This window comes from Aegilops tauschii, chromosome 7, assembly GCF_002575655.3.
Source record: "Aegilops tauschii subsp. strangulata cultivar AL8/78 chromosome 7, Aet v6.0, whole genome shotgun sequence".
Classification (NCBI taxonomy): Eukaryota; Viridiplantae; Streptophyta; class Magnoliopsida; order Poales; family Poaceae; genus Aegilops; species Aegilops tauschii.
In genome coordinates this window covers 418,223,451-418,235,324 of record NC_053041.3, presented here as the reverse complement: position 1 = coordinate 418,235,324, position 11,874 = coordinate 418,223,451, and the positions used below count along the sequence as shown (strand labels likewise).

At 41.2% G+C, this 11,874-nt stretch overlaps 1 long non-coding RNA gene across 1 annotated transcript; it reads right to left on the bottom strand.

The window, feature by feature from the left end:
- Positions 1–904: 904 nt before the first annotated feature.
- Positions 905–2,909, bottom strand: LOC109761646 (uncharacterized). Its single transcript, XR_012189080.1, has 3 exons — positions 2,620–2,909; positions 1,683–1,739; positions 905–1,211 (listed from the first exon to the last, which is right to left on the bottom strand). It is a non-coding gene; the product is annotated as an uncharacterized lncRNA (long non-coding RNA).
- Positions 2,910–11,874: the final 8,965 nt, after the last annotated feature.

Sequence of the window (11,874 nt, the reverse complement as noted above, 5' to 3'; positions counted from 1 at the left end):
CGACTGTTCATCCACGGGCTCCTGTTCATCCAGCCTCCACCGCGCACTACTCCACCGGCTACTGTTCATCCAGCCCTCTCCACGGGCTCCTGTTCATCCAGCCCTCCACCGTCTACTGTTCATCCAGCCCTCCACGGGGTGGTCCTGTTCATCCTGCCCTCCACGGGGTCCTGTTCATCCAAAGGCAACACCACGGGGTCCTGTCATCCACCCCCACCGGGAACTGTTCATCCAAACCCCCCAGCAACGCTCATTGTTCATCCAGAGGCGGCATCGATCGGCTTCAGTTAGCAGCAGTAGCGAAGGAATCGCTTGATCGGGTTCAGTTAACAACCATCGATCGATCGCTCGGGTTCAATAACGCGTAGCCTGTAGTGCAATCGCTCGGGTTCAGTTAGAGCCCAACGCCTCGCACCCACGCGCGTGCATGTACGAGAGAAACGCGCATCGCTCAGCCCCGACCACCCACCGTAACCGGGAACACCCCGATATTTTCCTCGCCCTCGCTTCTACCATGGTTTTTTCCGTCATGGACGGCCCAAAGAATGTCATGCAGCTGCGTCTCCGGCCCGCCCAAGACGAGAAGCCCATTTTCTATCATGATTTTTTGTCATAGAAGTAGGACCCCACCACATCTATAATGATACCGGATTTTGTCACAATTATCGTCATAGAAGTGTCATAAGTATGACAGAAAAAAAATTCGTTCGACCCAAAATGTCACGGATGTGTCTTTTTTTTAGTGCAAATAGATACACCAGGACCTAAAGCCCGCTCTGATACCAACTGTAACACCCAAACGACACAACGCTTGGAATATTACCACATAACACCTTCAAAATGAAAACATGCCCTCAAAAGAATTTCAGTAGAGTTTCCTCTATTTCTAAGGACATCCACGACATGCAATTCATATAGTTATATATCGCAAAGAACTAGCACCGGTGTAAAGCACAAGGCTACAATACAATAACCAAGAACATCCTCGGTAACTCTAGGCGATAGCGTTAGTCTTAAGGGGAAATTAGCTAAGCCATACAGACCAAGAGAGTATCTCTCCAATTCAAGATGAACCACCACAGGTAGTAAAGTACAACTATACTAGGTTCTCAAAACACGGTCCTAAAGGACAATAGGTGTGAGTTCCGTGAAGTGAAAACGGTGAAGATGCTACTCCCAAGACTCCCATGCATGTCGTCCTCAGGATTTACCTAAAACAAATAAACAACAAGGATGAGTACAAAGACTCAGCAAGTACACAGATGAATAATAAGCATTACACATGTCAAGATACCAAATCTCTATTAAGCACCATACACTCATCAGCAATCAACACTTGTATTCATGCCCTACACGCCTACATGCTCATCTCATTTCATTGGGTATACCGGTATCGCTTGAGTGGACGCCCGTCGACATCCACTCACTCCAACGCGTGGAGGTTGCCTCCACAGTAGGTCACAACCCAACAATGGAGGTCTCAATGTGCCTACCCAAGGTAGGGAACTCTTTCTTTCACGATCATCATGAATGCAAATATGCAAATGCAAGCAAAGAACTTGAATCAACATGTCTTTGTCATCGTCATCTCCATCACAATAAACATCATAGACATGGACGAATATCAAGATACAAAAGAAGTGCAGAGGATATGCAACGTCATTATCCTGTCATGAACTTGCCTCAACCGCGGGGCACAACTTGTGGGTTAAAGGATCCTGAACCAGAAGTACCAACACCTGTAAACAGGCATATATCACAACCAATACAAAAACATGGACTTAACTTCTAAGCATATATAATTCAGCTTCGCTCCTACGCATAAGACCCCAGTGCATATCAATCAACATTGACGAAATCTGAGAATATATACTTGTTCCTCTACCCAAGTCCATACATTAAAATTCTGTCCAACATAGTACAACCCACCTTGATAACTTCATAGGATTTAATATACCAAACAAAATATAATAAATGATATGTGTTTAATCATCTACAGAACAGCATCTACAAATATCATGTTGTAACTTTATTTTAATTCCACATCTAACAGGTCCTAATCTCCCAAATGAAAATACTGTACGCAGAAAACTGTATTTCTGGACAGCAAACCAAATAGACGGCTGCTCTCAAACCGTACATCCAAACGAGACAAATAAGTACTCCACGGAAACCTTAGAACATGCTTTACAAATCATATGCAGAGCCCAACTCAAAATTCTAAGCATAACTATCCCGTTTTTCACCTAGAAGCTGGCTGTCCAGATCTGACAGTGCAGTTCTTGTGTAGTTTATGTGCAGTATTAACCGAACCAAGTTCAGTTTACAAGGAGAGATACCCAACGCTCCAGATTTTACTTGGAAGCAATCAACACCTCGCAACAATATAGATGGGCTATCATCCCCAATTGATTTGGTTAATCAAAGGAACTAACAAAGAGAAGGTCCAGCCTGGGTGTCAATACCAAATAGCTAAAAGCATGGAGATCACCAACGAATTTGCAAATTGGTTCAGGAATCCCTCTCCAAATCTCGAATCTAATTCTAAACTATCAACTGCTACCCAAATCCCTAATTATGACCTAGGAGGCACCATAGAAAAGGAGAACTGGGACGTACTGCTAGCGACACGACGCCCAGCAGCCACCACTGCTCGGCAACGACCACGGAGAGGAGATGCGTCGGGGAGAGCAGCAACCTCGCGGCTCACGGCGGCGGCAACCACCACCAGCAGCAGCGACGGCAGCAGCCTCTGTTGGGAAGACCAGAGGAAGGCTTTGGTGAGGGGTAACAGGGGAGAAACAGGATTTGGGCGCAGCGTACAGCGGCGCAAGGAGCGACCGATGGCTACGCCAAGTCTGACTGGGCCTTGAGCCCATATAGGATTTTCTTTCCTCTCGTTTTAGAAGGCTTAAAGAGCTAAAATCTGCTATTTAGTCAAAAGCACCACATAGGCCAACTGATATTCAGCCTACTACTGAGAGGTCCAAGGTTCAAATGCCAACACGCCTCTTCCATTTATTTCCCATAGTCTCTCTCTCTCACTCTCTCTCACTCTCATTTTCCTTTTCCTATTTTATATCATGGTCTACAAATATCGACTTTACCTTATTCATCTATATATTTAAGCATATAGGCACAATCAATTAGCAAAAGAAATCTGGGGCATTACATTATCACCCCCTTAAGCAGAATTCGACCTCGAATTCTTCACCATATTACTACTCAAAAAGCGGGCATAACTGATAACTAAGAAATGGAATGAAACCCATACACCACGTACCAGTCTCGAACAATTCCGGATACTTTTCCCGCATGCGCGACTCAAGCTCCCAAGTCGCCTCACGCTCGGATTGTTGCGACCAGAGAACCTTCACATACTTGAGCGTCGTATTCCTCAACACTCTCTCAGACTCTTCCAATATCCTCAAAGTGCGAACCTCAAAGGTGAGATCTTGCTCAATTGTAATTGGCTCCACAGTCAATTGTCGTTTGGGATCTCGGAAGTACTTACGTAGCATGGATACATGGAATACGTTATGCACACCTTTCATTGACTCGGGCAACTCAAGACGATAGGCTAGTTTCCCTACTCGTGCCACTATTAAGAAGGGTCCAATGTACCATGGGCTAAGCTTTCCTTTGATATTAAACCTGATAACACCCTTGGTTGGTGAGACTCTCAGAAGTACCTCTTCTCCTTCCTGAAACTCCACATTCCGCCTCGTGGGGTCGGCATAGCTCTTTTGCCTACTCTGGACTGCTAGCATATGGTGTCTAATTTCAGCTATTCTGTCTGTAGTTCGTTGAACCCAATCTGGTCCCAACACTGCCTTCTCGCCCACTGCATTCCAACATACTGGAGACCTACACTTTCTTCCATACAAGGCCTCATAAGGTGCCATCCGAATGCTAGCTTGATAACTATTATTGTAAGCAAACTCCACAAGTGGTAGATGATCCTCCCAGCTCCCTTGCCACGATATGATACAACATCGCAACATATCTTCTAAAGTTTGGATGGTACGCTCTGACCAACCATCTGTTTGGGGATGAAATGCCGTGCTAATCCTCAACTGTGTACCCATTGCACTCTGCCAGCTCTCCCAGAACCTTGATACAAACTTGGCATCTCTGTCAGAAGTAATAGTTTTTGGAACTCCGTGCAATCTTACTATCTCACGCACATATATCGGTGCCAAGTCACTTGCCGAGTCTGTGGTACGGATAGGAATAAAATGAGCCACTTTGGTAAGTCCGTCCACCACCACCCAAATTGCATCCTTTCCCCTTCGGGTGCGAGGTAGGCCAACAACAAAATCCATGGCGACGTCATCCCATGGCCACTCTGGAACCTCTAAGGACTGCAACAAACCCGCGGGTCTCTTATGCACAGCCTTCACGAGCTGACAGACCCCACAAGAAGCCACATACTTTGCCGCGTCAACTTTCATCCTTTTCCACCAATAAGTCTTCTTCAAGTCTTGATACATCTTTGTCTCTCCAGGATGAACTGTGTATGGGGTACGATGCTGATCACAGAAATATTAGACATAACGATGCTGATCTATTATATTTAGGTGAGCGTATCATGCACCATACACAATATTTTTCAACTGGGTTAGAAATTGGCATTTCTGTCATGCAAACTTCAGAGAATGATTGATCTGCTTATCCGTTGATGTTCTTGTGTAATTGTATCCTTATGAATATTTCCAGCCCATGGGAACATGGTAAATGATAAAGCCAAAAAATAGCCTTGATGGAAATAACTGACAGTGGTTTTGAAATTTTACTGTAGCGTCTTTCTAAACTCACAACACTGAACTTGGTATGTCTAGATAATATGCAAAAACTTTAGTTTGCAGAATGGCAGATTTCAGACTTTTGGTTAGGATGCTACATTAGATTATATGTAGAGACACCGGCTTATATTATACAGATTTCTTTTATTATTTATTGATGTTTATGTACTGTAAATGTAAGTCATGGGCATCCCAAAGAAACTTGTTCTGATCATTGGCATTTTCATGGACCACCGACAGAAGAACATGTAACTGGAGGTTATGCAGTCTAATGTTGACAGCCATGAGATACAAGGCCAACCTGGCAAGCTTTATCTTCCTAAGGTGTGCTTGCAACTATTGAATCTGTTTATTTTTCTTCGTGTTTACACCTCTATTGCTTCAAGGATGGTGATTTGATCCTAACACAGCCTTGCTACAGCCATCCAGAGGTCCAGGGCGACTACATGCCCATCACTCGCGGCGGCGAGAAGCACATGCATACGGCAAGCTCCGTGTCGAGATGATTAACCAACACCTGTTGGGAGCCCGAATGAAGAAGGTTGTCAACGCGGAGAAAGAGGATAAGTGATGAGATGTTTATGGTAGCTAATGGATGATGTTATCTTAGTTTCTGGATTTTCGTTTTGGTTGACTCGGAAACCTTGTTTGATTTTTTAAGATAGCTTTTTAGAACTACAAATATTTGATACAATGTGTTTTAGTATAGACGTGCATTGCACGTGCAAGCTTACTAGTTCATCTATATATTTAAGCATATAGGCACAATCAATTAGCAAAAGAAATCTGGGGCATTACATCTAATTTCTTAGACCAATTCTTCCGGGACCTATTGACAGTCTTTTGCAAAATTAATTTTATTTCTCTATTGCTAAGTTCAAATTGACCACTAGATTGAGGATGATAGGGTGATGCAATTCTATGGTTAACATCATACTTGGCAAGTATTTTACGGAAAGCACCATGAATAAAGTGTGAACCACCATCAGTCATTAAATATCTAGGGACTCCAAACCTTGGGAAAATAACTTCCTTAAGCATTTTAATAGAGGTGTTGTGATCAGCACTACTAGTTGGAATAGCTTCTACCCACTTAGTAACATAATCAACAGCAACCAAAATATGTGTATACCCGTTAGAGGAAGGAAAGGTCCCATGTAATCAAAATCCCAAACATCAAATGGTTCAACAGCAAGTGAATAATTCATGGCATTTCTTGACGCTTACCGATATTACCTATTCTTTGACATTCATCACAAGATAAGACAAACTTACGAGCATCCTTGAAAAGAGTAGGCCAATAAAATCCAGATTGCAATACCTTGTGAGCGGTTATGTCTCCCGCATGATGCCCTCCATAAGCTTTGGAGTGACATTTCCGTAGGATTTGTCCCTGTTCATGCTCAGGTACACAACTTCTAATAATACTATCTACTCCTTTATAAAGATGTGGGTCATCCCAGAAGTAATGTCTTAAATCATAGAAGAATTTTTTCTTTTGTTGGTATGTAAAGCTAGGTGGTAAATATTTAGCAACAATGTAATTAGCATAGTCAACATACCAAGGAGTGTTATGAGAAACATTTATTGCAGCTAACTGCTAATTAGGGAAACTATCATCAATAGGTAGTGGGTCATCAAGCACATTTTCAAGCCTAGACAAGTTATCAGCTACGGGATTCTCTGCTCCCTTTCTATCAATGATATGTAAATCAAATTCTTGTAGCAAGAGAACCCATCTAATAAGTCTAGGTTTAACATCTTTCTTTTCCATAAGATATTTAATAGCAGCATGGTCAGTGTGAACAACTACTTTTGAATAAATAATGTAAGATCTAAATTTATCACAAGCAAACACCACTGCTAGAAATTCTTTTTCAGTAGTAGCATAATTTCTTTCAGCACTGTCTAGAATTTTACTAGCATAATGAATAACATTTAGTTTCTTATCAACTCTTTGTCCTAGAACAGCACCAACAACATAATCACTAGCATCACACATAATTTCAAAAGGTAAGTTCCAGTCAGGTGGTTGAATAATAGGTGCAGAAATTAAGGCTTTCTTGAGTGTTTCAAAGTCTTCTAAACAATCATCATCAAAATGAAAGGGATATCCTTTTGCAAAAGATTTGTAAGAGGCCTAGAAATTTTAGAGAAGTCTTTGATAAATCTCCTATAGAAACCAACATGACCTAAGAAACTACGAATACCTTTGATATCTTTAGTACATGGCATTTTCTCAATTGCATCAACCTTAGCTTTGTCCACTTCAATACCTCTTTCAGAAATTTTATGGCCCAAAACAATACATTCATTAACCATAAAGTGACACTTCTCCCAATTCAAGAGAAGATTTGTTTTCTTGCATCTCTGAAAAACTCGATCAAGATTGCTTAAACAATCATCAAAAGACTTCCCATAAACAGAAAAGTCATCCATGGAAACCTCAACAATCTTTTCACAAAAATCAGAGAATATAGCAGTCATACATCCTTGAAAGGTAGCAGGTGCATTGCATAAACCAAAAGGCATACGTCTATAAGCATAAGTTCCAAAGGGACAAGTGAAAGTGGTCTTTTCTTGATCAGGTTGAGAAACAGGTATGTGTGAAAAATTAGAATATCCATCAAGGAAGAAAAATGGTCTGTGCTTAGATAATCTCTCTAGCATTTGATCAATAAAAGGCAGAGGGTAATGATCTTTTCTAGTTGCTTTGTTTAATTTTCTAAAATTAATTACCATTCTATAGCCTGTAACAATTCTTTGTGGAATAAGTTCATTCTTATCATTAGGAACAATAATAATACCTCTTTTCTTAGGGACACAATGAATAGGACTTACCCATCTACTATCAGCTATAGGATAGATTATACCTGCTTCCAAAAGTTTTAATATTTCCGTTCTTACCACCTCCTTCATCTTCGGATTTAACCGGCGTTGGTGATCAACAACTGGTTTATCATCAGGTTCCATATTAATCTTGTGCTGGCATAGAGTGGGACTAATGCCCTTTAAATCATCAAGAGTATATCCAATGGCAGCTCGGTGCTTCCTTAGAACTTTCAATAATCTATCTTCTTCATGTTCTGAAAGGTTAGCACTAATAATAACAGGATATATCTTCTTCTAATCAAGATAAGCATATTTCAAAGTGTCTGGCAATTGTTTTAAATCAAACATAGGATCACCTGGACCTCCTAGAGTTTCAATAGGCAAATTGTGTTTAAGCAGAGGACATTGTTCAAAGAAAATCTTATCTATTTCATTTCTTTCATGCATATGTAAATCATTTTCATGGTCTAGCAGATATTGTTCTAGAGGATCAGTGGGAGGCATAGCAATAGAAGCAAGACCAATTATTTCATCCTTACTAGGCAATTCTTTTTTATGAGGTTTTCTACCAAACTTGGAAAAATTAAAACACATGAGACTCATCACCAAAGCTAACACCGACAGTTTGTTTCTCACAATCTATTTTAGCATTAACGGTGTTCAAGAAAGGTCTACCAAAGATAATGGGACAAAATTCATCTTGTGGGGAACCAAGAACAAGAAAATCAGTATGGTATTTTATTTTCCCACACAAGACTTCAACATCTCTAACAATCCCAATTGGTGATATAGTATCTCTATTAGCAAGATTAATAGTAACATATATGTCTTCTATCTCTGCGGGTGCTATGTCATTCATAATTTCTTGATATAAGGTAAGAGGAATAGCACTCACGCTAGCACCTATGTCACATAAACCATGATAACAGTGATCTCCTATTTTGACTGAGACAACGGGCATGCCAACAACGGGTCTATGATTATCCGTTTTATCGGGTTTGGCAATTCTAGCAGCTTCCTCACAGAACTAAATAACATGCCCATCTATATTTTCTTCCAGGAGATCTTTAACCATAGCGATACTAGGTTCTACTTTGATTTGTTCATCACGTTTAGGTGTTCTAATATAACTTTTGTTGACCACAGTTGAAACTTTAGCATGTTCCTTGATCCTAACAGGGAAAGGTGGTTTCTCAATATAAGCAGTAGGAACAACTGGATCAACATTATAAATAATAGTTTCCTCTTTAGCTAGTACCCGCTCTTTAATTTTTTCTTTAATAGGTGGGTGATATTTGAACCACTTCTCCTTAGGGAGATCAACATGAGTAGCAAAAGATTCAAAAAAGGAGGCTACTATCTCAGAGTCAAGTCCGTATTTAGTGCTAAACTTTTGAAAAGCATCAGTATTCATAAAAGATTTAACACAATCATACTTAAGCTTAATACCCGACTCTTTACCTTCATCGAGTTCCCAATCTTCAGAGTTGCATTTAATTCTTTCCAAAAGATCCCACCGGAGTTCAATAGTCTTCTTCATAAAAGAACCAGCACAAGAAGTATCAAGCATGGATCGATCATTATGAGAAAGCCAAGCATAAAAATTCTGGATAATAATTTCTCTTGAGAGCTCATGATTGGGGCATGAATATAACATTGACTTAAGCCTTCCCCAAACTAGAGCGATACTTTCTCCTTCACGAGGCCAAAAATTATATATGTAATTCCGCACGATGAACTAGATGCATAGGATATTTTTTTGGGTGAAACTCCAATTTCAATTGATTCCAATTCCAAGATCTAATATCATCGCATAGCCTATACCATGCCAATGATTTTCCTTTCAAAGATAAAGGGAAAACCTTCTTCTTAACTTCATCTCCGCGTAAACCTGCAAGCTTAAACAATCCACAAATTTCTTCCACATATATCAAGTGCTTATCAGGATGTTCGGATCCATCTCCTACATAAGGATTAGCTAACAGTTGTTCTATCATACCCGAAGGAATTTCATATTCAATATTTTCAGTAGGTGCAGTAGGTTGAGGGGTAACTAATTGCGGTTCCGGTCGAGGTGAAGATACCCCGAACAAACCCCTCAAAGGATTGTTTTCCATAGTGACAAGTGACAATAAATTTCATCACGTAGTAATAATTTTTCCTTATCGATTTCCACTTACCAAGAGCGCTTCACTCCCCGGCAACGGCGCCAGAAAATGGCCTTGATGACCCACAAGTATATGGGATCAATTGTAGCCTTTTCGATAAGTAAGAGTGTCGAACCCAACGAGGAGCAGAAGGAAATGACAAATGGTTTTCAGCAAGGTAATGTCTGCAAGTGCTAAAATTGTAAGTAACAGAGTAGTTTGATAGTAAGATAATTTGTAACGAGCAAGTAACGATAATAGTAACAAAAGTGCAGCAAGGTAGCTCAATCCTTTTGAGGCAAAGGACAGGACAAAACGGTCTCTTATAATAAGCAAAGCGTTCTTGAGGGTACACGGGAACTTCATCTAGTCACTTTCATCATGTTGGTTCGATTCGTGTTCGCTACTTTCATAATTTGATATGTGGGTGGACCGGTGCTTAGGTGCTGTTCTTACTTGAACAAACCTCCTACTTATGATTAACCCCCTCGCAAGCATCCGCAACTACGAGAAAAGTATTAAGAATAAATTCTAACCGTAGCATTAAACTTTTGGATCCAATCGGTCCCTTACGGAATAGCGCATAAACTAGGGTTTAAGCTTCTGTCACTCTCGCAACCCATTATCTAATTACTACTCCACAATGCATTCCCTTAGGCCCAAATATGGTGAAGTGTCATGTAGTCGACGTTCGCATGACACCACTAAGGGAATCACAACATACATACTATCAAAATATCGAACACATATCAAGTTCACATGATTACTTGCAACATGATTTCTCCCATGACCTCAAGAACAAAAGTAACTACTCACAAATGATAATCATGCTCAAGATCAGAGGGGTATTAAATAGCATATTGGATCTGAACATATAATCTTCCACCAAATAAACCATATAGTAATCAACTACAAGATGTAATCAACACTACTAGTCACCCACAAGCACCAATCTATAGTTCCGGTACAAAGTTTGAACACAAGAGATGAACTAGGGTTTGAGAGGAGATGATGTTGTTGAAGATGTTGATGGAGATTGCCCTCCCCAAGATGGGAGAGTTGTTGGTGATGATGATGGCGATGATTTCCCCCTCATGGAGGGAAGTTCCTCCGGCGGAATCGCTCCGCCGGAGGGCAAAAGTGCTCCTACCCAAGTTCCGCCTCGAGACGGCGGCACTCAGTCCCGAAAGTCCTCTCCTTATTTTTCTAGGTCAAAATGAGTTATATACAAGAAGATGGGCACCGAAGGTGGGCCGAGGGGAGCACAACCCACCAGGGCGCGCCTGGGCTCCCTTGCGCGCCCAGGTGGGTTGTGCCCACCTGGTGGGCCCCCTCTGGTACTTATTGGCTCCAATATTTTTTAAGTATTCCATAAAAATTCCCCGTGAAGTTTCAGCTTATTTGGAGTTGTGCAGAATAGGTGGCCTAACGTAGCTTTTCCAGGTCTAGATTTCCAGCAGCCGGAATTCTCCCTCTTTGTGTGTACCTTGCAAATTATGAGAGAAAAGGCATTAGAATTACTCCAAAAAGCATTACTATGCATAAAACATTATAAATAACAGTAGGTAAACATGATGCAAAATGGATGTTCATTCATTCGAGTGACCTGTATGCCGTTTATCGCACACATCTTGTTCTGAGTAATCGTTTGTGTTCTTCTGGCTCATCGCAAATAGTTCATATGGATCAACTGTATGCCACGATTCGCGCATGCAACTCTAATCTGAATCATGCTTGATGGACCAGCCATCACACATAGTTTATTTTATTGGTGACGGTTTTATTACCGTACCGTTTGTGATTTATGCATCACACATAGTTTGGTCGATTGGTCTCCTGTTCATGTGTCGTGTTAGGACATTTATGCAGTAGTGGAGGCAACCAAGAGGGGGACCGGAAGGGAGCCGCCGTTGGTGGGTGGCCGTCGCCACCACATCATCACCACCATCATCCACCACCGTAGCGCCTCCATAATCTGCTACCGCAGCGCCTCCATCACCACCATCATCACCCCTTCTTCCTCCTCCATCACGGTCTCCGTGATGGGTTGTAAAAACTCTTGAACCCCCTTTTATGTGATGTTATTTGAG